The sequence below is a fragment of the Dermacentor albipictus genome, chromosome 5 (assembly GCF_038994185.2).
Source record: "Dermacentor albipictus isolate Rhodes 1998 colony chromosome 5, USDA_Dalb.pri_finalv2, whole genome shotgun sequence".
NCBI lineage: Eukaryota > Metazoa > Arthropoda > Arachnida > Ixodida > Ixodidae > Dermacentor > Dermacentor albipictus.
In genome coordinates this window covers 6,888,157-6,916,154 of record NC_091825.1, presented here as the reverse complement: position 1 = coordinate 6,916,154, position 27,998 = coordinate 6,888,157, and the positions used below count along the sequence as shown (strand labels likewise).

The 27,998-nt window shown below is 46.9% G+C and overlaps 2 long non-coding RNA genes across 4 annotated transcripts; one reads left to right on the top strand and one right to left on the bottom strand.

Annotated features, from left to right (window-relative positions):
* Nucleotides 1-132: 132 nt before the first annotated feature.
* LOC139059833 (uncharacterized) lies at nt 133-12,794 on the top strand. 3 transcript variants are annotated; one of them, XR_011514378.1, is made up of 4 exons: nt 133-512; nt 989-1,333; nt 1,465-1,760; nt 12,663-12,794. It is a non-coding gene; the product is annotated as an uncharacterized lncRNA (long non-coding RNA). The 3 variants fall into 3 exon arrangements; XR_011514377.1 differs by having other exon boundaries at nt 890-1,333; XR_011514376.1 differs by lacking the exon at nt 133-512 and having other exon boundaries at nt 532-1,333.
* Nucleotides 1,767-27,832, bottom strand: LOC139059834 (uncharacterized). The gene is made up of 3 exons (XR_011514379.1): nt 27,688-27,832; nt 24,663-24,695; nt 1,767-2,023 (listed from the first exon to the last, which is right to left on the bottom strand). It is a non-coding gene; the product is annotated as an uncharacterized lncRNA (long non-coding RNA).
* Between the last annotated feature and the right edge of the window lie 166 nt (nt 27,833-27,998).

Sequence of the window (27,998 nt, the reverse complement as noted above, 5' to 3'; positions counted from 1 at the left end):
TCTGCGTTCACCCGGTGAACGCAGCGCAAGCGTTAGGTTCACCCAAACGTCACGTCCGGGACGCCACATCCGGTTTTTGTTTTTTCACGTCCGTGATGTCACATTCGGCCTTTTTGGCGGCATAATATGGCATATGGCAGGCTCGGAATGCACGAAGCGGTGGATCGCTTATTTTTCGGGCTTTTGCTTCTCGTAAGTATACTTCGTCTTTGCGTTTGATGTGCATCTACTACGCGTAGCTAATCTTTCGACTGCATGATGCCATATATAGGTGTTCTGTGATGATACTTTATAGCCAGGTTCCTCACGAGCTTTTGTGATGCATTGCAGGGACCGCCACACCGGCCAGCCAGTGCTACAGTCTCCTAATGCAGAGAACGTATATTACACGGAACTGCGCTCCTTCAGAGTTATTTAGAGTCTTTGTCAGAAGCACGTAACAGTAACATTACTTGGTTACGGTGCTGCTACATGGCAGAATATTTGAATGGCAGATGTCCCGAGTGCGGCATGTAAGTACGTACAGTACGTACGCGCGCTTGTTTAGCCTAAATAAGAGTTTCTATTGTTCCCCAATGGAAATGCACATTCCTGATGCATGGTTCAGATCTGCCGGCTAAGGGCGGTAGTGAATAAAGTCACCAAATTGCGGCCTCGTTGCGGTCTCGCATTGCGGCCTCATTGCACGGTCGGGAAAAATTGCTTTAGAACCAAAATTTCGCTGCGCTGTCAGTAGCCATTCACTTATAAGCTTTCTCCGCAGTGTAATGCTCAGTGCAGATGTGATGGGGGTTGTGTGTGCGGTCGGTATGTGACCGATATTCCTGAACGCAGTGTCATTCAGCGATGTGCACAGCTGTGGCTGATTGTAGAATGTGGGCTGTGACAGGAGTGATGGGGACCATGCTCCTGCCTCGGCCAAGGTTGCAGCGATTTCAGAGCTGCAGGGATCGCCCAGGCAGAACCTAATCTCGGCCCTATGCTGCAGCTCCAGCTTCTTGAGACGGGCACGTGGTAGTGCCACGAGTGGGAGGACGTACCGCAGGCGTGAGGTGGCTACTGCATGGTACAGCCGCAGAGCCCACCTAGTGGTGCAGCTCTGTCCTCGGGCAACAAGCTGGGAGACTGCCTTGTGGACCCGGAGGACCTGGACATGCAGGGTCTTGACAGCAGGCAGCCAGGTCAGCCGGTGATGAACGTGTAGCCCCGGGTACGTCACTGCCGGGCTTCAAGGTCGCCTTCCAGTTGCAGCTGTGCAGCGGGCGGTTGCTCTTGGGTGGAGCGGCATGGCCTCCGTCTTCCTTGCCGAGATGGCAAGGCCAATGCAGCTCAGGTAAGCAGCGGCGGTGTCGAGGGCTCTTTGCAGAGCCGAGCGCGCACTGCTGTGGCTGTGTGGTGGATTTCGCACACATAGGGCGATGTGGTCCACGTTGATGGAGGTATTCATGTGGTTGTGGGGGTCAGTCTGCAGGACAGCAGGCAGTCGGGCCAGGTTGAACAGGAAAGGGCTCACCACTGATCCTTGTGGGACGCCCTCTACCAAATAGGTCCAGGGCCTGCTGAACGACTGGATAGGGCAGGCCGTCAAAGGCCCCCTTCATGCCGATAAGCACCAGGAGCACGGCGTCACCGCAGGCCTTGGCCTCTTCCAGCGTGGAGACCACGTCCACGATGGAGTCCGCACTGCATCAGCTCCGCCGGAAGCCTATCTGCTCATCGGCCAGAAAGCAATGGCCTCCATCAGCTTGCAAGCAGCAGAGGTGAGTGAGACTGGCCGATAGGAGCTCACATTTTTCAGCCGGCCTTCAGGATGGGGGCCACGTAGGCTGTGCGCCATGACTCCGGCACCTGCCCTGACTGCCAGATGTTTAAGCAGTCAAGCAGGTGCAGCTGCTCGCTGGCGGCCAGGTTGCGAAGCATTTGGGTTCCTGGTGCACTGGGCTCCTGGTGCACTGCGATGCTTGGAGCTCGTGCAGCGTCAGCGGGTCCTGGTAGATAGCCATAACCTGGCTCGATGGCCACCCTGGGTGGTGAGAGAGAAGGGAAGACGGAAAGGCAGGGAGGTTAACCAGGCTGAGTCCAGTTTGCTACCCTACACGTGGGGAGGGGAATGGGGAGTGAAAGAGGAAGAGAGAGAACTTAAGTGTAGGATGTCTATAGTCGGGCACTCAAGTCTGTTGCCCTCAGGCAGCGAAAAAGCGCTCGGACTGCTTTCTGGGCCATTGAACTGTGAGGCCAGGCTCCCAAGACTGGATGACAGGCCATTTACAGAAGCGAAGACCCTGTGTGGTGGTTGTGCAGGCAGCTAGGCAGGCTGACGGAAGGCTGCCCTACCTTCAGGATGGCTGCAGTGCGTGGTACAGCCAGCGCAAACTGGTTGGCGAGGAGCTCCACAAGGGCCTCTTCGCTGATGCTCAGCGTGATGGCCACGGCAAGGACAGGTTGTGGGCTTCATCTCCTGCTGGTGAGGGATTTGAGCAGTCTCCAAGCCAGGGGTCCCCTGGACCTGCCCTCGATGGCAGAGCAGAGGCTCCTCCTGCGCCGGGCTTGGCGTCTGCAGCGGGCATAGAGTTTCATATTAGTATACCTAGAGGCAAATCTAGCGCTGCGATCGTTCAACCATCATGGGAATGATGGGAAGTACAGGCTTCGGATTGGCATTTTATTGACTGGCGAACTAGTCTACAAGTATTTTTTTGGCAGTTTTGGTTTCGCTCCAAGCGCAATTGCTATAACCTGCAGTGGGACAGTGCAACGCAAAGCTCTCTGCCTTTGTTATATTGCTCGGAGTGGCGACAGCGCGCTGGGCCAGCGACTGGGACGATGCTTGTGTCGCGGTGTGGCGTCGAAGTCGTGACGAGAAAGCGGCGGCATCATAAACGTTGAAAGAACACTGTAGCGTTACGTTCTTTGTAAAACTTCAGAATAGGACAAAGAAGGCACTACTGATACAAGACATATACAGTTGTACTTCTAGTGGCTTGAAAATCAAATTTTATTGAGGGCTTCATTATGTGCTCGTTTATGTGCTCATTGACATGCGTGTTTTAGGACTTTGAGAACACAAACTTACTTGTGGTAGGAAAGATAGCTGCTTCCGAGCTGTAGTCTAGTGTCGCACAATGGGTACCCGCAAAGCCACGCTGTAACGCTTCGGAAGCGGTACGCCAATATAAAATATGATGAAGCATACTCGTAGGAGGCCACTAGCGTCCTAGCTAGCACTGCAGCAGATGTGCTTAAAAGTACTTGAAGACGTTCAGCAATCGTGACAGCCGACGCAACCTTTTCGAAAGAGCAAGAGAGTTCGCAAGTGCCTGTCGTCTGCGAGAAAAGTCTCGCGTTTGCAGCGAGCAGGCGTCGTAGCAGACGACACTTTTAGCATTCCGCTCAAGGGCGCAACGCTTTGCCACAATACAACATTTTTATTTCCAGAAATACTTGGTGAGTATTTTTATATAAGTACATGCACGGTTGTTTTGCTGTTGCAAAAATGAATAAATAATTATTTTTTGGCGTTAAATTGCGAACAGAATCGCACAAGTATGGATACCCTGGTGTGTCCTGGTGACAAACCATAGTAAACCATGCTTCCATCTCAAATTCATACAAAGTTTAGGTAGCGTGTTGTATATTACATAACCTACTGCAGAAATAGAATTTGATTTTACGCGATAATATTTGAGTATAGCTTTGTTTACTGCGCCAGAAGCAAACGCCACTTGTCTAAAGACCGAAGTCAATCCGAAGCCTGTACTTCCCATCATTCCCATGTAGGTTGAGGCAACGCTCATGAGAACCCCCATAGACACTAGCGCCACATTTCCCTCTAGGGTATTTATTTAGAAACTCTATGGCAGCGGGCATCTGCACGTCTGTACTCGGTCCAATGCTTTGCCTTGCCCGTCCGGATTGCTCCACGCTCCATACGGCACCTGGAGGCGCGAATGTTGAGCAGGTGGAGGTCCGGAGCGGGGGTATCTGGTTGGGTAGAGCACTGAACGGTGGCAGCCTGAGCACAATCCACGATGGCGCTCAGGAAGTCACGGCCATCGTCCAACTTGCTGCAGTGCTTCCGGAACAGGGACCAGTCTGTGACGTAAGTTCTTGACCTAGGCCTTCTCCCAGACCTGGGGCTGATCACAATAGGGAAGTGGTCAGACCCCCATTCGTCCGAAGTTGTGGCCCAGGAGTAGGAGCACTGCTCAGTGTTGAGGGAGAGGTCAATAGACAGTTTTAGTTTAGCGTACGCAACTATAGCGTACGCTATAAAATAGCGTACGCTAAGCAGCGCACGTTTTCTACAATTTTAGTTGGCCGACGATATCTTCAGATCTCTGAGGCCGTATACCGTCGTTGCGGCTATTTCGCGCCTGTAGCGATAGGTGGCGCTGACATCTAGAACGTTTCTTTGGTTAGGCTTCGACTCATTCGAAACGAGAAGCGATCTCGAAAACACCACGAAGTTATCCATAATACTCTGTCGTCGAAGCGGCCTGAGACTAAGCGAAAGCCGTTTACACAGTTATTTGCTACGAACGAAGTGCATTTTACAAAAGCAACACCAAATTCAATTCGAAGCGGGCAGCCGGGATCGCCGCCATGTTTCCCGCAAACTCCGCAAGCCCCGCAAAAACGCTAACGCTAACTCGTTTGCGTTGCGTACGCCCGCTATACCCGCTATTTCGTTTAGTGGTCAGCGCATGCGCAGTGACGACCCGCTATTTTTTAGCGTACGCAATGGAATAGCGTACGCTATACTAAAACTGTCTAATGGCCGTGCGAGCTCTGCGGTAGACGTAGGTGGGCTCCCTGGTGTTCCAAGGTCAGCAGGCCAGCTCAGCTGATGGCATCTGTGAGGCCTTTGCCTCAGCGGGTGCAGCTGCGGCTTCCCCAATCCTTGTGGTGTGCGTTGAAGTCACTGCACAGGACTGCATGCCCACCAAGGCGAACAGCCAGCTGGATGAGGCTGGAGGGATCCCACGGCTTTCCTGGACAGATGCAGAAGCTCGCCACAGCCGTGTCCTGGCTGCCAAGGCGTACCACAACAGCGCATGACTCCAAGGGGCCACCGGCGATGTCAGCAACAGGTAGAACAGCACGCGCCAGGGTGCTGCGGACATAGATTGCCGTGCGTGGCTTTCCTGGCTTATGGACTCCATCTAGGCAGGGTGCCCAGTGCAACTGCGTGTGGCACAGGTGGTGGCACCCGAGTAGTTGGGAAGCCGTAGGTTCTCGACCACGGCATATGTCTCCAGCAGTGCGAGTACCGTATAGTGCGGAATATACACCAGAACACCGTGAATTCAAAGGGCGCCGCCATATTGATGAGCGCCGGTCGCGCCATCTATCCCAAGCGCCGCGAAGTAGCAGGCCTGGGCTGCCACGCCGGGAGATGCGACCCGGTGCGAAAGCGAATCTTGGGCTTTTTAGCTGGGCGGAAGGCGTGTTTTGCGTTTTTTCTAACCTGTCATTTTCGCTGTCAGGATTCAATCAAACTTCAAGACCTCATGCAAGTCCGCAATGGCCACACTGAGTGCTGTGCAGACTGCAGAAGCGAATACATCGGGTAGGTACGCTATTACGTTTGTACAAACCGCGCGGTATATGCTAGAACACGTGTGAGCTTTTTGGCATGTAACCTGTGAAGGAATTTACAGCACTGTGTTGGTGCCATATATTATTAAAGCACGCAGAACACTGTCATCTGCACTTTCAGTTTGGTCTTGTTTGTCATGGTCTCTACTGGGTTGGCCGCGTTTGGCAACCAACTGGCGAGGTCGTTTGACTGCCTGGTTAGCAGACGCCTGCCCTTCACCACCTGCACATTGAAAACAAAATAGATGTTATAGTAAGAAGGGCTGTAGTTCTTTCCCATGCCATCACTGTTGCGAAGATATAAAGTCCTCTCAAAATGAAATAGAAAACACACCAGGGCAATTGTATCGTGCAACCACTTAAGAGTACAACATTCAGAAGAAAAGCCTACAGCACTCGAACAAGCAGCATATGATGCTAAACCTGCACTCATTGGAAAATGAGGTACTACAGTAGTTATAATGTTCAACTACACGTGCAGTCAAAGCCCGTATAACAGGGCGAGCATGACAGATGCAGGTGTTGTACAGTTGCACAAACCATGACAGGGCACGTAAAATTACCATCCCTACTTAAAGCTGCATCATCAGGACCCCTTTGGTACAAGACAACAACCGCACCTGCATTCCAAGAAATTAGCCCCACCAACTGCAGCTACCTGGTACCAGACCTGTTTCGCTTGTACGAGGCCATCGGATTGTTGGCGCTCCCATAGAAAAGAAAACAGTAAAAAAAAAACTATTGAGAACGATCAAAATTTTGTAACAAAATACAAGAATAATTAAGCACCTTATTTTCCTCGCCATATGAACGGAAATATTTTGCGCTATGCCCCGCATAACAGCCCGCACGCAGTTTAGAGCTCAGGAGGCTCAAATGAATTCGTTACGAATGACACCTGCAACACCAGCTCGTAAAGGTAGGTGCGCTGCAAGAACACCTTCGGCGACGAGTAGTCGTCGTTTACGTTTTTGTGGACGCATGCTACGTGACGAGCAGACTTCGGTTTACTTTCATTAGCAATAACGCTCACCAGCAAGGCCTACAACTTGTCGTTCACGCTTAATGGTCACTCCGTGCACCAGCTGCAAGTATCGCTAACCGCAAACTCAACTGTTCCGCTTAACCGTCGGGAGCTCTGCCTGAATGAAAACACGAAAAGGCTTGCCTTTTTGTTATAGCCAAGGCGAAGCACCGGCGCGGGATTCTGCTCTTAGGCTTGTTGCCCAGAAAGTGCTCGGAGCAAACCTGCGTGTTACACGTATTACGTTTGTAGGGCGCAAAGTTGAACGTGGCACCAAAATATACACAGATCGAATACTCACTCGTGCATTTTCACTGGGTTGGTAGTTCTTCCTATTCACTGCATCTATCCACCGGTGGCGCAGCTTGGCATTCTTCGTTGCGGATGGAAATCGGCGCAGGCTGAAAATACCGCACCGGCACGATTCCCTACGTGTGTTGTGCTCTTTGCAAACAGCGATAAGCAACCTGCTCCTTTTCCGCTGGTTGTTTTGGCATCCAAACACGACGCAATGATGCCCAGATGACTTCTACTTTGGATCCGTGTGAACGGGCACATTTCCGCACTTTGGAGCCCTAGAGCTGGCGCTTGCCATGTCTACTGGTCGCCAGCGAACACGCTTTGGCAGCCCAGTACAAAATAGCGCCGGTCGACCGGGCAACCCGGGTGCGAGAGTATGCGTTCGGTTAGTCTGGGTGCGAGACTAGCGTGTTCTGGTCTATAGGTTGAGGTTTTTTCCCAAAAATATTACTAAAAGTTCACCCCTTGACTTACATACCGGCCCTTGGCACAGCATGAATAGTCGTCTGGCAGCATGTAGGAGCGCAGACCTTTCGGCATCCACATTGTTATCGCCCCCTTGGTGACCGATGCGGCCCAACTCGCGGGCGCTGCGCGGTTCTTTATTCTGACGAAGTTCTTTATTCTATGGCGCAGTGCACCCGGAGCTCAAAGACAGGGTGGCGGATTTTGTCCGCGAGCATCGTGCCAGATCTTTGCCAGTCACAGCAGAACTCATCTGCATCAAAGCTATTGAGATCGCCCGAGAATCCGGACTGCCCAAGGAACAATTCAAGGGCTCCATTTATTGGGTTCGTCGCTTCATGCAACGCAAGGGATTCGCACTTCGACAGCGCAAATCAATCTGGCAGAAGCAGCTAGAGGCATACGAGGACAAGTTGGTCGAATTCCAGCGCTATGTTATCCGTCTCCGGCAGCAGCATGGCTACATGTTGGTACAGATCGGCAACGCTGATGAAATGCCGGTGTGGTTCGACATGCCGTCGCTCACCACAGTGTGCGAACGCGGCACAAAAGAAGTCGAGCTTCTTTCTACGGGGAACGAGCATTCACGGTGATGCTCGCGTGTACTGCAGATGGCAGAAAGCTGCCCCCATACATAATATTCAAGAGGAAGACGCTGCCGAAAGAGGCTTTCCCGCGGGATGTCGTTCGCGTGAATGAAAAGGGCTATATGGACGAGGCCCTCATGCTCAATTGGATTAAGACCGTCTGGAATCGGCAACCAGGGGCACTCTTGCGGTGTCCGAGCATGCTCGTCTTGGATGCCTTTCGCGGGCACTTGACCGCAGGATTGAAGCTGGCACTCCGCGACGGGAGGACGGAACTCGCCGTCATTCCGGGAGGCATGACGTCAACACTTCAGCCACTGGACGTCGTGCTCAACAAGCCTGTTAAAGACCGTGTCCGTGAACAATATAATCAGTGGATGGCCGGCGACAACCTGATGACCCCAACCGGCCAGCTGCGCAGGCCGCCTCTCGTCATTGTGGCCACATGGGTGTCGCAGGTTGTGCTCGCTGCCCGACGATACGGTGGTGTGGGCATTCAAGAAGTGTTGCATAAGCAAGAAGTGTTGCAAAATTTTTTGCATAAGCCAGGAACGCACACAGGAGTCCAAAGAACTTTGTCACCAGGAGAAAAAGTTACAGCACAGTGGGTCGAGTCGTAACGAAACTTGCGAGCGTCCTGGGAGACGTCGGTGTTAAGCGGGGCGAGGCGTCTGCACTCTGCAAGGCGAGACACAAACTGTTCCAAGAAAGGAACTGAAGGGGGTACAGGAGTCGAAAGGAATGATACATCAAGAATGAAACTTGGTGAACTGCCATAGATGAAGAAAAAATGTTAAAATCCAGTGCTACGTTGCGTAGCCATGTTATAGGCGAATGTCATGAATGACAGGATTGCATCCCCGTTCGTGTGGCCAGGGTAGATGTACAGTCGCATGCAATATGACTTGCAACACTCTTGTTCGTTGTTGAAGGGGCTCCACGGCTGCGCAGCAGCTCTGACATTCGAAATAGCATTTTAATAGACACCACTAATTGAAGCTGTGTTTCGGTCTGGAACTTACCATGTGTCTGCACAGCCGTACAGCCTTGGAACCCCTTCGACCACGGGCACCGGTGTTGCAATTCATATTGCACGTGACTGTACATCGCAATCATCAAGCTGTTGGTCTGCGGATGGTAACTGGAAGTCGTCTTGCGAATTGTGTTAGAGGCGCACAGAACTTCGGTAAGGATAGAAGAGAGGAAGACTGCTGCGGTCACTGAGGAGAACGCGCGGAGCGCTGCGGTGTAAGATAATGTTCTGTAGAAAGAAATCGGCGACTTCAGCAGCAGTCCAGGATGGTAGAGATGCTGTCTCCACATAGCGTGTTGGATGGTCTATGGCCATTGCAATCCAACGATTTCCATGTGAGGTCATGGGAAGAGGACCGTACAAGTCTATTCCAGCTACTTCAAAAGGCGAAGCGGGACAAGGCAGAGGTTGTAAAGAGCCAGAAGGAGCTGTTGGGTTTACTTTGACAATGAACGCAGGGTGCAACATACTTCGCAACGGCTGAAGATGGGCCAGGCCAGGAGCAGCAACTTCATATTCTGTTGTAATTCTTGTGGTAGCCTAGAGGACCAGTCGTCGCATGATCGTGAAAGGCTTCAAGCACCTCACATTGCAGAGAACATGGTATGACCGGGACCCATTTGTTGCCATCGATGTGATAAATGTTGCGATGTAAAACCCCATTGTGCAGCTTGAATTGATTAAGTTGTCGACGAAGTCAGGCGTTTGGAGGTGACGAAGAATCTTCCATGCGTTGGAGAATAGTTCAGCAGTATGGGTCGATGCGTTAGTGGGACACAAGGACAGATGGGCTGTTGTGTCTTAGCCATTCGAGGGCTACAATGGGTAAAGCCGATGAAAAGGACTCAGGACGTACACAATCGCGGAGAGGTTGTGGTGAATCGTCATGATTCGGCAGAGGGTAGCAAGAGAGAGCATTGGTGTCTTGATGCTTCTTTGCAGCCCTGTAGGTGACATTGAAATCGTACTCCTGTAGGTGAAGCACACAGCAACCCAGGTGACCTGATAAATTCTTTAGCGATGAAAGCCAGCACAGTGTGTTATGGTCGGTAACAACTGTGAAATGGCGGCCATGAAGACATGGGTGAAATTTTAGCACGGCCCAACAGCAAAGCACTCCTGCTTGGTTATGGTGTAGTAATTTTCTGCACTGGTTAGTGCACGACTAGCCTAAGCAATTACTCGTTCGCGGAATGTGTTGTCGCATTGTAGTAGAATGGCACCGAGGCTGACTGCTAGCGTCGGTGTGAAAGATGGTGGGCGCGGTTGGATCAAAGTGGCGCAGTACTGGGTCTGACGTCAGGGCATGTTGCAAAAGCAGGAAAGCATGTTCACATTCGTCGGACGAAACAAAGGGTGCATTACTGGGGAGGAGTTGATGGAGCGGAGACGTAAGTGTAGCGAAGTTGCATATGAAGTGCCGGAAGAAGCAAGTCCAAGAAAACTGTGCATGTCTTTTTGACGCAGTGGACACAAAATTCGAGGATGGCAGTAAGCTTCTTGGGGTCCGGACGAATACCTTCTTTGCAGACTATGTGCCCCAGAACTTTGATGGCCTTGCTGGCCAAACTGCATTTGTGTGTGTGTGTGTGTGTGTGTGTGCGTGTGTGTGTGTGTGTGCGTGCATGCGTGCGCACGCGCGTGTGCGTGTGTTGAGCTGCAAACCAGCATTTGCAAGACAGGCAAGGACTTCATCAAGATGTTGCAAATGTTGTGAGAACATGGTTGAAAACACAATGTCGTCTAGATAGCACAGACAGGTTTTCCATTTCAAGCCACACAAGACTTATCGATCATGCGTTCGAATGTGGCAGGCACATTGCAGAGTCCAAAAGGCATCGCACTGAACTCGTAGAGCCCATCAGGGGTAGCAAATATCGTTTTTGCTTTGTCGGATTTGGACATCGGTATTTGCCAGTAGCCTGGTCTAAAGTCAAGGCTAGAAAAATACTCAGCACCGTGGAGTGAATCTAGTGCATCATCCATCCGTGACACGGGGTGAACATCTTTGCGCACGATTTTGTTCAGCGCACGGTAACAGACGCAAGAACACACTGAGCTGTCTTCGTGACAATTGCAACGACATGAGTGTCAACAGCTCAAGTGACAGTTGATCCACGAGGCAACAGTTGGGGTTCGATTTGGTTTATTGCAGTAAGCAATGCAGACCCTTCAGAGAAGCGAATAAGGCCAGGGGTAATCAGAATTGCTCGAGATAGGGTATGGTCATAGGGTAGAATGAATACGCCGCCATCCACAATGTTACAGGAGTTGACACCTATAACCTTTTCTCTAGGTGGCCAAAGAACGTAATCGGAAGAGGTGACGAGACGAATGCATTCTTCGTGGTTAGGAAGAGAATTGCCAGTGGCATCATCCAGTTGTGTGAGGCGCTGATGACAAGAGATAGAAGCAAACGCCAAAGATAAGAAGTCCCACCCCAAGATGAGTTCATGGGTCACTCACGAAATACCGCAAAAACAATGTGGTGAAGAATTTAGTCTATGGACACACGAACAGGACACGGTGCGATTGGACGAATAATAACCTTGGCCGCTGCACAAAGAGAAAGGCCGGAGTAAGGCAATTCTTGTGTTTTATAGAGTCCCAAACAGTCACATGGCAATAATCGCCAAGCGTCTTGTAACATGGAGCCACCTCAGAATTGCGCCAAACAAAGATGATGGATGCAGCCAGTCTTGCCAGATAACTACATTTTGACTATTCTGTATTGTTTGCATTTTTTGTGTAAAAGGAATTGTCGCAGAGAGTTTTATCTTCAGTGGCCTTCAGTTGACGTCATCTGCTACAACTAGCACATAAGTTAACTCCATAGCACCACTAGGATGGAGACATTGTGTCGTGGGGTGCTTCCTTAAAAGTGGACAAGATGATTCTAAAGGAAAAGTGTGAGATGGTCACAGTAATAACCAAGGCATTTGGCATGGGAATGACCCAGCTATGAAAGTATTATCAGATGTGGACAAGCATATAATACTAAATGGCGCCTTGCACGAGTCCCAAGTGTCAAATGTAATGAGTATTGTGCATTGAAAGGGCCAAAAATGTTTTGTACATGCAAGGGAACACTAAGGGCATTTGATAACAGTTGCTTAGATGTACTACATTAACAGGAACCAAACGAACTCCCTTAGACATAAGCATGCAGCAAATTCAAGGACTAGATGAAGCTTCAAAGAAGTAACTGCATTTCATGTAGGATAGGTGTGAGTGACCTTTGTGCACGAGATCAGTGACAAAAACACTAAATGAATGCAGTACAGTGTCTGTATCATATCTTGTGCAGACCAAACTAGCCTGGAGTTTCAGCGTTCCTTGTCAGTTCATTTAAATAGGCACTACATTGTTCAAAGTGCAATATTGTTCTACAAAACATAATATGCAAGATGTAGCATGCTAACCCTCGTGGCTCAACAACTACTGAACCGAAACCTCAATGAGCAGTGAAGCTTCCTTGTAATTTTCATCGTAACCATACTTTCGCTCTTGAAAGTGAACCTCTTTAGTGAATTTGCTTGTGTATTAATTTTTCTTTAGGCAAGTATTTTTTATACATGTTAATGTCTCAATCCTGCTTTTTCTTTCCGGGGCTAAAACAAAATGCCTCTTATTTCACTTTGATCTTTTGACCTAGGAAGCCATCATCTGGTGCTGTGTACAGCAAGCACATGCTTCGGGCAAGGAGGGAGCCAGCACCATATCTACATCAGCAAGAACCTCGGTGCTCAAAATAAACATTTTCTGTGCAAATACCTGTCTTTTTATACTTCCAGCATGAATTAATAAGTTTCTTTTGCCTTCACATGCAGGAAGGTTTATAGGAATAAATAGTGACTGTTGAATGCCCAGGAAAAGCCTTGAAGCCATTCTACTTGTACAGTGATAAAGTACATGTGTACTTGAACTTGATAGTACAGAAACGAAAGGCAAAGTAACAGGCAAAATGCTCGGGGTAGCAGTCGTATAAACGGTAGATGAACACAGCTAATTGTGCTGTCCAGTTTCATTCAGTTTGACCAAATGTTGCAAGAATTGCCTTCAATATGAATCATTCAGTTTAGCCAGCTAAAGTCGAACTCGTACAAACTTTGGAATGTCTGCTGGGAATTTTAGCATAAATGGTATGTGTGCATCCTTCAGCAGCACCACAAGCCCAGTAAGGTTTTTGCGTTACTGTCCCCCCTCCCTTGGGGTTATTGCAGTGTCTACTTCAAGTGCTTGAGGGTATAATGGAAAATGACTCCATTCTCCAATGAGAAGGGTATATAAATATGCAGGACAAGAGCTTGTAGGCCTGGTTATAAGCATGAATTAGATATGTATAGACCAAAGGCAATATGAATACAATATGTTAAATTGCATCCATATGTGGGAACTGCCCACATCAAAGGAAAGAAAGTGCAATACTTGCAACCTACCAACATAAACATCAGTCTAGGGAAGGATTCTGTAAGGATCCACTAAGTGGACTGTTTCAGCACACATTGATTAGGTAGAGCTATAAGCTGGTAGAGCAAGTGACAATCATCACCATGGGCTCTCGTGCTCTATTCATTCAGCGTGTACTGGAATGGACAGTCCACTTAGTCAACACTTACAGACTAGCCCCCTAGGGCTGTGGAAGCACGCAGTATATTAAGCTTAAGTCTGGAGTGCTACCTTCTGTTTATGTGGCAAGTCCTGTTTACCTGTTCCTTTCAACTGAGAGCTGAGCACTGCCTAGGTTAAGTCAGAAAAAGCAACCAGCGTCCATAGAATTCAAACTATTACTATTTGCCCTATATAAGGGGACAGTGAAGCCTAAAATGACACTTGACTTGGGCCATATTTTTCGCGATATGCCCGAGAATATTGGGATTTCCCATCAATTTTACCCTTCCTACATCACATAGTGAACAACCTGAAAACTTAACACTGTTGCGCAGAGCGATGAAGGGTCAGGATTTGAGCGAGAAAACAACACATGACACCTGAGTGCAAACTATGAACTGGTTTATTTTTCTGCAAGTGAAGCGTACATAAAGCCTACACGCATGCACAGGAGTCCTCTTCCCGGTCTACCTACACCCTCTATTGTCAGTGATTATGCTAATCTCTTTATTGCTGAGTGAAATAGACGGCGGGCTGACACATGAGCCCTGTGGGTCCACGTTGAGGTTGTATGCTTCCACGACTTGTCTTTTCCTGTGGTTCCTACTTTTCAGCAGAATCATTGCCTTGTGATAATCACCAGTTGATAGTTTGTGCTCAGGTGTCTATTGTTTTCTCGCTCAAGTCCTGTCCCTTCGTCACTCCGCACAACAGTGTTAAGTATGTTGAACCAACTAGCACACAGCACAATTTTCCTGATCTTGAAAACAATTGTAAACTAAAGTCCGTGAGAAACAAAGTGTTCTGTCATGACATACAGATTTATGCATGATCACTTTGCTATATAAAAATACAATTTTAGCCAATGTTAACGAAGAGCTTCACTTCTGGAGTTCACTTAAATAATGTCTGTGATGCATTGTGACAGTACGAGGTCCTGGAGATCCTATTGTGGAGATATGTCAACATTGAGCCTATTCCTGTTTAATGTATGGATAGATGCCTTCACGAAGAGTTGGAGAAACTGCACAATACAATGTTTTATATCACATGTAATAATTATGCTGTGATAAAGTGTACACGCTGAGCTTAATGTTTTAGAAAAGCTCAAGAAAAGGCTCCTGAATAGGTATGATGGATAGGCAACCTTTTATTTGGCTCTCTTCATAGTGAAATCTAGACGCATCACCTCAGCCACACTTAGTAAAATCTGTGGGCTCGTACTGCCCATGCCTTTACTGCACAAGTTGCCTTGGTGCTCCCAGTCTTGACAGGTAACACTTAAGCACACTCTCATGCACGTGTTTGTTCCAAAGCTACAGCTGCTAACTAAAGTAACTCCCACATGCGATTCTGTAACTCTAGACCTAACTGCAAAAACGCATGCAGTACTACGAGTTTGGCATGGAGTCCACATGACATGTGCACAACTTCAAATTTCGTATAGGCAACAGATAACTGGTAACCTGTTAGAGTAACAAAATGGATGCCAAGGAAAATTCACCCAAAGCCTTAGGCAGGAAAATGAGGTGTTGTGATGAGATAAATAGCAATCACATTTGATCGACTGACTAAAAGCTGGCAGGGGTATTGCATTTGACATGATTGAAATGAGCTGCAGCATGGCATGGTAACTGTGGCAGCCTTTACAATGCCGCGCTCTCTGAATTACACTTATGTGCATCCATATGCTGCAGCGACCAACTGTTTTTATTCAAGAAAGCCAGGTTTGTGGTTCAGCACACATCATACGCTGGCAAACTCACTGATGAGTCAACTCCCTGAGATCATCCCATGAGTCTGAGTGAGCCCAGCTGAGCAGTATTTTGGCGAGTTTGAGCCCGAGTGAGCTCGGCTGAGAAGTATATTCTTATGAGTTCAAGTGAGCAACTAATTATAATTTTGGCGAGTCTAAATAGTGAGTTCCGATTATTTTTCCAACATATATATGGTCCGTGTACTTTCGAAATTCAGCTACGACACTTGCGCATAGGTTGGAAATTAAGCTTCTCGCCAAGTGACTACTGCATAAATGATCATAGAGCTAGCGAAGAACGATACGCCTTAATGATGCAGCGTGCCGCGCGGGATCCATGTGTGCAGCGTGCCAGTGGATGGGTGCGTGTTGGGGAAATTAGGGGGTTTCGACCCATCCACAGATAATTTACATAATACCTTTCTCCATAATGTATTATTGCGATAGCAATTTTTGGACACCCTAAGCGAATTTTCGCCATCGCCCTGATGTTTGGTTTAAAGTCCAAGTGTGACAAAAATTATAGTGCTCCGTTGCATCCCACATGCTGGGGTTAATTGCGAATGAAACGGGTGCGAGGGTGAGCCGAGAAGGATGGCAGCTTTATGCGCGCTGTCCACGTCCCGTGATCAAGTGCGCGCTAGGGTCAGAGAGCGCGCGACGTCTCTTGCCTGGCCGTGCCCGTGCATATGGCTGTCCGCGCGCAGCAGAGTGCATATACACGGCCCGCGCGTGCCACATTTTTTAAAAGTAATTTGCGGCCGGTGTAAAGGCGGCAAGCCGACGTGGCTGCTGGTTTCACGAGTGTCAATTGGAAGTAGCGATATCTAAGTTTCGGGCGAAACTTAGAGAACAGTGACTTCCTTAGAGGGGCCAAAATTTTGGGGCGCATGAGCGGCACGTATAGTAGAATGCAGTGTTCCATTGTAAAAAAAAAAATTGATGTAACAAAATAGAGTGCTGAGTGTTACGTCTTTGTTACATCAAGGTTCAACAAAAATTAAGCGCTGGAAATCAGCGCTGGACGCACATGCAACTCCTTACTCCACACTGAAAACATTTGAGAAAACATTTTTTTTAAATACTTTGTACATTTGTATAAATACCTGCGGATATTCCTCTGGTTTAGCCTAATTATGTGCTGCCTACTTAACTTACTGACGCAGCATACGTATCATTGCGAAATTTATAATTTTTTGCTTTTAGAAAAAGCATCGAGTTATTGAATTTTGCGAACAGAAAAAAAATTGCAACTTCCAATATAGCGCGCTTCCTAGGCTATTAAATAGCTACAATGTTCAAGGAACGTACTGTTTCCATGAGTGGTTTTCTCATGCAGTAAGATGTACTGCTCCTACACCTTGTAATAAAAAGCATATGCATCGACACATAGCAGCTGATATTCTTGCTTATTTTCTCATCACAGAGGTAGATGGGGCACATGAACCAATATGCTCACACAAATCAACGTGACCAACTACTGCGGAGACATGGCAACGAATTCTTTGTTTACCTTGTACACCACAAGTGCGAGGTTTGCGCATTAATTTGACTTCATGAAACCCTATTTATACTACAGGCTTTACGGCAATGCTTGCATGCAGTGCGGTGAAGCGCTCGACGAAACTGCACATATTATATGATTTGTTTGATATTAACTCGAGATGCAAACGTTTGTGCAGGCAGGCAAGCAATGTTTCCATTCACGCAGCGCACCAAAATAGCGAGGTGTATGCATTGATCTGGTTTCATGACATCGTACTTTTGCCTCTAGCTTTACGGCAGTGCTTGTGTATAGTGCTGCGAAGCACGACGGAACTGCACGTTATTAGACGGTGTGCTTGAAATCCACTCGAGATGCAAACGTTTGTGCAGGCAGGAAACGAATGATTTAATTCACGTAGCACAACACGAGAGCGCGCTCTATGCAGTCCTTTGATTGAATAAAACTCTATTTCTGCCACAGGCTTCACAGCAATGCTTGTGTAGAGGGCTGTGAAGCTCGACGCAGCTGTAACAACATCGCACAGTACACCCGATTTTTACCGAGTTTGTTTTAAAGGGCCCCTCACAGGCTACATAACAAATTTTGGTTATACACTGAAAGTTATTACGTGCCCTCTAAGAAGTGTTCTACCGCAAGCATTTTTCAAATTGGTTCATTAACAGCAGATAGAGAATGATTGAAGTGCCGCGAACGCATGATTTCAGGAGGCGAGCGTCGCCGCCTATATAAACACTCTCTCGACATTCCCCGTTTCGCCTGTGTAAGCAAATTTCCTTCACTGCGTTCTCCCATACCGGAGCCGAGGGGTCGCGGCGGGTATACCCTGCCGTCTTCTTTTTTTCACCGTCACCGGCACACTTCCGGTGACGGTGTCGCGCGAGCTGTTGCGCTTGTCTCGTTTCCTGTAGCGGACGATAGTGCGCGCTCTACACGAGAACACGTGATTAGCGGTATAAGTCAGTGCCCCAGCACTGAGGCAAACGCGAGAGGATAAAAGAGCATTCATGATCGCAATGCTGGAACACATGTAGACAATGACGTATAGTTTCGTTCTCTGCGCGCGTGCAAACGTCGGGAAAAGGAGACGAAACGGAAATTCATCTCTCTTGCTACAGTGCGAAGTAAAACAAAAGCACCCAGACATTCGGGTTGTATTTTTCATTATTTCTCTAAACTTTAATTAGTTCACTGCAGCAACAGATTCAACAAATAACTGATGCTGCCTTGAATCTAAGTCACGTGTCACTCTGAGTGCCATCACAGCACAGCCTGTGCTGTGATGGCACTCAGAGCAAAGTTACGGGCATTCATCTGCTTGCTGCTGCGATAACATTATGACACTTTAACTCAGAGGTACGATTTTTGTTGTGTGAGATTATAGATAGCCAGTAGACTGATGTTAAATGCTATGAACCACTGGCAATCCACGATGCACTCAACGAAAACGTTTTTATGCTGTGTGTGGCGTGACTCACCAGTGACCCACACGCAAGAATTCTTGCTCTTGTGTTGCCATCTGAGGTTTGAAATTGCAACTAATATATATTTTTATTGCATTGGACATGGGGTGGCATGTTTGTTTCGGAGAGTGGAGTGGCGGCGCATTTCTCAGTTGGGTTTCTTGCAAACTTTCGCAGCAGTCTTTGAAATACGTGCCATTGGAATAAGTACCTGCATTTTTCTTGCTACTCCCAAACTTTTCAGCGTGTCTAATAGATAGATCCTCATGCCCCTTACGGATGAAAAAAAAAGCACAATGCAGAGGAAACAAATAAACTTAGTTTTGGGCCAGAAGAATGCACCAGCAACTTCGCGATCACCAGCGGATGAGTCAAGTGCTTCAGTGTCAGATGTTCAGCAGTGGACAGTGAAATCAGTGACAAAGATAGTGTTTACGAACCATCACAGACCTCAGCCAGCATGTCGAATGGAGAGTCAGACCTGACTGATGATTCTGAGGTGAATGATTCAGGACACAATGCTCTCATTTCTCTCAGCCCATCTCTAGAGAAATGGACACCGGCAACAACCACTTCGCCTAGTGTGACACCACACGTACTCTAGGCCGCCCACTATCATTCAGTTGCCATCTAGCCGTTATGCCCCATCTTTATGTTCACTGTTTATTACGGATGACATTTGGCAAATGATAGTCAATGAAACAAACAGGTTCACACAAGTGTTGAAGTCAACTACTCCTAAATCTAAATCACGCTTGAAAAATTGGACAGAAACCAATGCCAAAGAAATTAAAGCATTTATTCGAATACTGATTTGTATTGGTCTCCTCCGTCTTCCTACTCCCAAATCTAAATCAAAGTTGAAAAATTAGATGGAAACCAATCTCCAACAAATGAAAGCATTTGTTGGAATACCAATTTGTATTAATCTCGTCCATCTTCCTATCCGAGTCACTACTGGGCAAAAAGTAACCTGTATGGTGTTGAACTCATTCATCAAAATATGAGCCGTGACCGCCTTCTCCCTACTTTTGAGGTTCCGGCATTTTGCGGACAATTAACTGGTTGCAGAGTTGCAGGATCATGTCTTTAAGATCCATCCTCTGGTAGAGAAATTGAACTAAAATTTTTGCCACTGTGCTTGAGCCAGGAAAGGAGGTTGTGATAGATGAAACAATAGTGCCATGGTGTGGCAGACTTTCGTTCTTACAGAGTCAGGCTGTTCAAGGCATGTACCAAAGACGGTTACAGGCTAAAGGTTCATGTATATGCCGGAAAGTGTGACTGAACAATTGGCATCGGACATGCCGAAGATGTATGCTTGAAACTCCTGCAAAATTACAAGGAAGTTGTGTGCCCGCTGTCCGTAGACAACTTCTACATGAGCTTGCTGCTCACTTTTCGCCTTCTAAAGGAAGACACTTTCATTCGTGGCACAGTTCGCTCAGTGAGGAAAGGGCTGCCAAAAGATCTCAGTGAAGTAAAGGTTGCAAATGGCAGTGTTACCGAACTTCAGTCCAAAAATGGAGTGAAGGCACTGAAGTGGATGGACAAGAGGCCTGTTCTGATACTCACATCTGTCGCCAAATATGAAGCAACTTTGGTGGACAGTGGGAAGAAAACAAGGGACGGTGCACCAATCATGAAACATCAGGCCGGTCTCGATTACAATGCAGCAAAAAGGGCGTCGACTATAGTGACCAAATGACGTTAAACCACAACTGCCTTAGAAAAGGACTCAAGTGGTACAGAAAGGTAGCTGTTGAGTTGCTTGTTGGATGTGTCATCATAAATGCGTGGAACATTCGTGGTATGCTTGAAGGAAACTCTACGCCAATTATAAAATTTCAAGATGAACTGGCTCATTCACTGTTCGGCCCTCGTCAAGACAACATTGAAGAAACTCGTGGGAGAAGTGTCCACATGCTAAGAAAAACTGGCACATCGGCACACGACACTCAGTGGCTCTGCACTGGCTGCTATGCGGCCAACAGTACCAGCAGTAGCCGAAACTCTATGGAGAGAGTGAGAAAAGTGACCACTTTCTGTGAATAACGCCCCGGCAAGCCATTCATCTGTTTGTTGTGCTTTAATTCTAAGCACAAGTAACCTGAGAAGCAAGCTAGCTTCAACTGTAAAATGAGTAGGATGAAAACTTCAAGACATGGCTAATGTTCATACTAAATTTTAGCCTTTCTCTAACTAATAAATATTTCTAACACAGGAAGTCAGACTAGAGTCAAGCTCAACAGGGTCTTCTTTCCCCGCTGATTTTGCCAAGCCCGTTCCCTTGGCTGTGGTTTCGCTAGATAGTAGATAGGGACAGTGGGAATCTCGTTAATCCATTCATGCGCGTCACTAATTAGATGACGAGGCATTTGGCTATAAACTCTTTATTTGCTTCCCCTTCGGTGGACAGGGGTAACCTTGCTGGAGCCGGGAACTTGAAGAACGGCCGTAGTAGGTCCGCTTTGAAGGCTTCATGGGTTTCCACTTCACCTCTGTGGTATTGATGTTGCTGTTTTGCTGGGTCCGCTGTTGGCTCCAACAGGCTTGAGAAGTCTTCCTCGGTTTACACTAATAAGAAAAAAGGTAGTAGTAACAACAAAAGACACAAAAAGTAGGGCATGCAAGAAAAAAGGTTAAAAAGGACATGCCGAAGAGACCTATGCATCGGGGCGATGCTCTCGCGCTTTTGGCAGAGCACCGGAGAGGCAGTTGTGCACTGACGTTTCCCGATGGGACCAGCTGAGTGGCCAGAAGAAATTTTTATGGTGTATAACCATGATAAAAAAATGCAGCAGTTGGAAAAAGTAGGAATGTAATAGTGACATGTACATGTTTTGCTAAGTACCCCTAAACCCTTGCTATGACGCCTCGATATTTCTCAGTCGAGGAATTAAGACCCAAACAGATGTTTATAGGACCCTCTAAGTTTACTAATTGCGGATGCTATTTTACCTATTATATTACCTGAAAAATTTGTGACACCTAATACCTTATACATTTAACTCATATTTATCATTACGTTTGCGCACAGGAACAAATGTGTCACACCTGAAACCTTATACTTGAAACCTATACTATCATTACCTTTACGTACAGGAGTTCACACGATTTTAGTGAGTTACTGGGGGAATGCGGGGGAGAAAAGTTAAAAAAAAGGGGGGGGGGAACAGTTAAAAAGTTAAGTATTAGGTGAAAGCAATAATATAAAAAAGGAGAGGGGGAAAAAAGGCAAAAAAATAAATAAATAAATAAAAGTGTGATATGCGGGCTGAGCTACAAGGATGGCATCAAGAGGGCTGCTGTTTCCCCGGATCAAGCGATCACTTTTTTAGAAAAACGGTTGAGGCAGATAAGGCTGCCAACCAGTGTGCGTGCCGCAAGCCAGGCTAGTTCCCACTCTTTTAAGCCAATTTCTTTCGCAGCTCTCTTGGTGCTGGGACAAAGGAGACCGCGTGCGCCAAACGCCAGCCCTAAGACCTTCACCTCCTTTCCAGGGCACTTGGCCTGAAGTACCGGCACCAAGGCCTGGTACTTCTGGCGCTTAGCAGCACACATGCCTTCCAATGTCTCCGTTCTGGCATCCCAAGCGATCGCCACATCCAAAATGAATGCTTTTTCCTTGAGCTCGAGGACAATGTCGGGCCTAAGCCTTACACCGTCCCCGGTCACCAGGAGGCGCTCGCTCGAAATCTCAGCATCCTTGTGCTTTTCCCGCAGTTTAGTGATTATGGCCTGAGAAATGAAGTTATGCCGTGAGCAACGCGGCTCGTGGACGGATGGACACACCTGGAGGATGTGGTATGTGGTTTCCTGTGCCTGATGGCACCTTCTACAAAGCCTGGCCGAATCATCCGCGGAGTGCCGATTGGAGAGCGTCCTTGTTGGAAATAGGTTACTACGCAGGCGCAGGGAGCGGATGCGATCGCCATCTCCCATGTACCTGGTGTCTGGCCGAAGCCACCCATTTCCAACTGGATCGCTCTCAAAAGCAAATAGGCTTTTCTTTGTGTAATTTTTTTTTCCAGTCCTCCAAGTGTGTCTTACGTGCTTGCTGTAGGGCTTTCTGTAGAGACTTAGGCTCTACGAGGCCGGTCGCAACGCCCATCTTCTCCTCGATTGCCTCCCGGTCTCCACGTAACGGTCCTTCCAACACCGCGTCCACGATTGGAGACCCTAGACGTTGGAGCCGAGCGAATGCTTTCACCTGGCATTCAGCCGCCACTCGCGAAAGCTCCAGTACGCCAAGGCCTCCTGCTCGATGAGGAGTATGGATGAGAATGTCGGGGAAGGAAGCCGGGAGATGAAGGATGCACAAGAGAGTCATAGTTACTCCCGCCGTTTGCCCGCGCTTTTTTGAATTTCTTCACGTTGACATTCAGAGCACTGGGCAGAAATCACATTGCGTCAGCACCGTCAACGGCCCTCGCAATGCTTTGTTTTAATTAGACAGTCGGATTCCCCCGGTCCGTGCCAGTTCCGAGTTGGCTGTTTTCTGCCGGCCGAAGCAAGAACCTCAGGCGCGAAGCCCATGGAAAATGCACAGCTGTGGCTTTCCACAGGAAGGTCCCGACGCTGGTCCGGGCTCGGCCGCACCGCTTTTTACGGCGGCGAGCCTCGCCCAGTCCCGGTGCAGTGCCGTTCCTGCTTCTGGACCCCAGCCCGACCGGCTCAGCCCTCAGAGCCAATCCTTTTCCCAAGGTTACGGATCCGTTTTGCCGACTTCCCTTACCTACATTGGTCTATCGACTAGAGGCTGTTCACCTCGGAGACCTGCTGCGGATGTGGGTACGGTCCGGCACGAAAATCACACTCCCTCACTCGGATTTTCAAGGGCCGACATGAGCGCACCGGACAGCGCAAGAGCCGCACTGCTCTACGGAGCCACCGTCCCTATCTCGGGGTGAACCCATTCCAGGGACTCGATCTCCTTACAGAGAAAAGAAAACTCTTCCCGGGGCTCCCATCGGCGTCTCCGAGCTGGTTTGCGTTGCCGCACTGGGTCCCGAAGGACCAGGAACTGACTTCTTGTCTTTTTTAATGGCAAGCACTTTGTAGTTCAACATAGGTTTCTAGCATCTTGAATCCATTGAGGGGCTACAGAATGTATTAAAGAAAGCTAAAAATGCATAATGTTGTGATGAATGTGATCAAGACACATGTAAAAGAAACTATAGTCATTAGTTCGATGAGGACAGTAATGTGCTTTAGCAAGTTAGAACTTTGTTACCAACTTGCCCACATTCACATCTTAACAGATTTAACAATGTTTCCACTACGTGGAGAACCTTGATCTACAGTGCTTTTATCATACTGAAGAAGGTTGGTGTTCCTATTATAACACGTGTACTTAAGAAGCTCAATCTCTCAGGATTTCATGTTGTTTTACTTGACATAAGCTTACGAGGCTTACAGATTACGTGCTCGTATCTCAACGTAAACACTTACTTCCTTTTCAATGATTTTCATTTCTGTAAAAGCACAGTAAATTTCGTCAGACGAGAAGTGCAAATGTGTTTTTTATTCTTTCATACTTGGTGCTTGCTATTATACAACTTACTTATATCAACTTGCTTGTTTAGAAAACTCATAAAAAACACTCCCCCCACCTTCTTCTTTTACTTTCCATTGACTCTGACTTTCATTATGCTAATAAACTTCAGAAGAGCTTGCTCTCAGGCTAGTTTGTACACACTGCTAAGAATGAAAAAATGGAGAGAAAACGGGACAAGAAAGAAAGGCCTACAGAATGCTGATTTGCGCGCGGCAATCTATATCAAGGACGAGGTGCTGGACCAGGGAAGCTAAGAAGCCGCCACAACAAACTATGGGAGCTAGGTGAATGGCTTCGATGTCCACACAGAAACATAAATATAGGAATGTTATAGAATGCTGTGTCATTCAACAACCCCGTGAATGTTGAAAAGTGGGACAGTGATTAGCTGAAAAGAGTTTCAGAGAGCTCCAGGAAGTGGGGAGGATGATACAGTAAGGGGGCTAGGGTGGTGACACGCATTAAGGGCATCAAAAATGAAGTGAAAAATTATGGAACATAGGGGGATTGTCTCATCACTGCTCGATCGCTCAACACCAGATAGCTGTGGCCAGTTGCCTTAGCTGAGATTCACCTACCCTGTCATAGCATGTGCTGTGCTTGCTGCTTTGCAGTCTTTAGAATAGGCAGGTGTCAGGGAAGCATGCCCATAATGCCTGCAATTAAGTAATAGGCGACTTGCAAAATAGTGCCCGCTCTCTTCCATACACAGCCATGGCTTAACCACTCACTAGCAAATCTGGTAAGAAAATAACGCTGACCTTCACTGTTACTTGGGCTGCAACAAGTCTGGGCTGCAAAGAAGAAGACACAAGACAGAGCGCTGTCATGTTTTTAGCACAGTTCACTTTCCTAAGTAATGTAACAACAAGGCCATAATATACATTATATAAATACATCAATTTGTAAACAAAATGTTATTTTTCATATAGTCATTTCTAAAAACAGCACAAGGATGATAGCATAATTTTAGGCGTAGTCTTAGCAATGAAAAACTTTTGTCAGAAGTTAAGCAAAGTTTTGGCAACGTAAAAATGTGCATCCTCATTGCTAAAGCATTCCTGTCCGGGGAGTGCTAGGGGTTTGTCTTGGTGTGATGTAAAACCCTCCACACATTTATGTAGTGCTAGAGAGATAGGTGATGGGGGAGTGGTAGTGACCAGTGGAGAATCCTTCCCTGAAATGAATTTCTGGCTACGTCACTGAATGTCTGCAATGCCTTGTAATAGCAATAGGTCTTGGATGGAAACACTATAGACGATACCAGTGAACCTATTGAGCCTATTCCTGTTTAGTGAGGTGATGTATGTTTTCCCAAAGAATTATAGAAACTGTACAATGGAATGTTTTGTACCACCTGTAATAACCATGCTGTAAGAAAACAGAAAGGCTGAGCTTAGATGTTGTAGGAAATCTCTTAAGAGGCTCAAGGATCGGTAAAGGTGACTAACTTCTGTATTCTCCACTCAACCCTCCACCTGGATTCAAATGCACAGCAGCCCCACTCCTTGACACAGGCGGTTGCTTAGCTTTAATTAAACTTCATGTCAATTACTGTGAAACACAGCGTCGTCTTCAGTCAAGGGGTGGCACTGCGCTCATCTCAGTGGAATGAAGCTTCCAGTCATAGATGGTTTCAGAATACAGGGTGTATGACCTCTCATTTTACTCTCTTCGTCGTGAAATCTAGACACCAAAGCATCGGTTTCAACAAGTAATGCTTTAAGCGCTCTCTCATGCATATGTTTGCTTTAAGGCAGAGTCAGCTTACTATTTCCTGCTTCTGCCACATGCAAATGACACAAAAATATCTCAATAAAATGATTGTGATTTAAGTGGTACACACTCTCTGCAATGTGATTAAATGTTTGTAATAAAAGAAGCACTACTCATGTGCTGGTCAGCATCTGCAGCATTATGTTCATCAAGATAGCTTTTTTGTCTCAATATATTCAATATTGTTGCAAATTTAAGAGGTTTTGCAGCTAACATGTAGCTGTCAACTTGTGTCTCGAGAACATACAGCTTTAGTTGAGAGGACCGCTATATTGCATGAGACAAAGGAGCATTTTTAGACTGCTTGTTTTATTTATGTGTGAAAAACAATTGCGAAGGTTTTAATAGCAAAGTAATACAGTAGGTGTTGGCAACGCGAACAAGCCATGCACAGTGTATGCATTAGAAATGAACTATCCAGATGAGGACCCCCCACCCCACTGATATATGTCAATGCTATAATATCAAATGCTGTGACATTTAACACATATGGTGACTAAAAAAAAGGATAACTAAAGCAAGAGCAGCATTAATAAAACAACAATATCAACTGCAAAATTTATACAATTTTTCTCAAAACTTTTATCTTCGCATAAACTGTGGCCTCACACACTGTGGGCACTTTTGCTAACAACCTTCACATTTCACTAGTGCTAATTATAGCTTTCCTTTAGCTTCTAGCTTGATTCTAGCTTCCAGCTCAACTGCAATGTTTTGAACGTCAGGGCATGTGCAAGTGAAAATTAGTTTGTGATGGCCATGTGGATCTGTTTCTCTGCCTGAATAATAGGGAGAGCAGGGCAATATAATTGCCTTGAGAACTATTAAGCAGAAGCAGCATGGTGGATGAGGAGCAGTGGCCGGAATAAAACATTTCAGGAGTTCAATGTAGTAAGGATACAGGAGTCATATGATTAACTTCGCAAGAATATGAGGCCATTATAACACTAAGGGAAACAGACTGGCCCATCACACTGAATTTTCAAATATCCTAACTGATCTAGAACACCTTGCACAGCTGCTGTAATTAGGAAAAAAAAATGTAGCATTGTCTTAAAAAGACAGCTTTTTTGTTTGTTTACTCTGCTATGGCACTGTACACATTATTACTATTACTTTTTTTTTCTTTTGGAACAGAAAGTCACCATATGCCTGGACGTTTTAGATCACCTTCTTGGTGTGCTCCCGATATATGAACAGTTCGAAAACATTTAACATTGTTGCTTGGTTTATTGCCCAAGTAGAGCGGCACGTAACAACTGACTACGGAACCAGGCGTGTGAATATGCACACCCTGTATCCAATCAACCCCTATATCAATCAATTTTGTACAATTAGACCTCCATATATTGAACTTTAATGTAACAAACCGTTTTACTTTGCAGAACTTATTTGGTGTGCATATAGAAATCTTCAATTTATTGAATTCTGTTTATCTGCAATTTCAATTTACGGAAACTATAAATTCTTCTAAAATTTAAATGAGGATATGTGTTGCATTTGAACTGTAAATTCTATGGAAGTACAAGCGCTTTCCGGGAGTAAAGCTTCACGATTTCCTTCCAAAGTTTATTCGACTTCAGGACGAAATTCTGCAGCAAAGTTATAAACGACCACAGGTGACAAGCAGCTGAATGCGAGGTATCTGGTACAGACCCACGGGGGAAAACTTAAAAACCACAATAGCACACATTCAGGCGAGTATGTAAACAGGCGAACTAAGCAGGGAACAAAAACAACACAGCACTGCTTTCATAGGTCCCGAATGATCAGAGTTTCGTCAGAGTTGGTGCAAGCACGCATCCGCAGATAAAACGGGCTCCCACCGTGCATTGACCAATACTTCGAGAGCTGACGCCTACACAATAACTGGGGTAGGTTACAGCACTTGTTTCTGCTCTGATCGTATAGTGTTCGAATGATGTCGCGACAACGCAAGTACTTGCAATAGGGGCGACGACCTTCCACAACTCCAGAACATCACAAAAGACCGTTTGCACATGTACTAACCAGCCAAACAAACTAACCACGGCAGCGAAGACCACTTAAATCGAACATACAACGCAGAAACACCTCGTAAAGTTTTCACCATAGAGAAAGGTTACACCTTGTTGCACAGACGCTCACAAGAAATTCAAGAAATGTCTAAAGCGCACTACCGCCGCCTTTTAAAAATCCAACGGGAGCCAAGCCAAATCAGTAATAAGTTGGCTATTTGGGTGAACGCAACGTACCCGTTAGAACCACCGGGTACGCCCAACGCCCGCCGTTATATAAATCGGCCGGCGTTGCGCGTACCCGGTGGTTCGAACGGGTGCGTT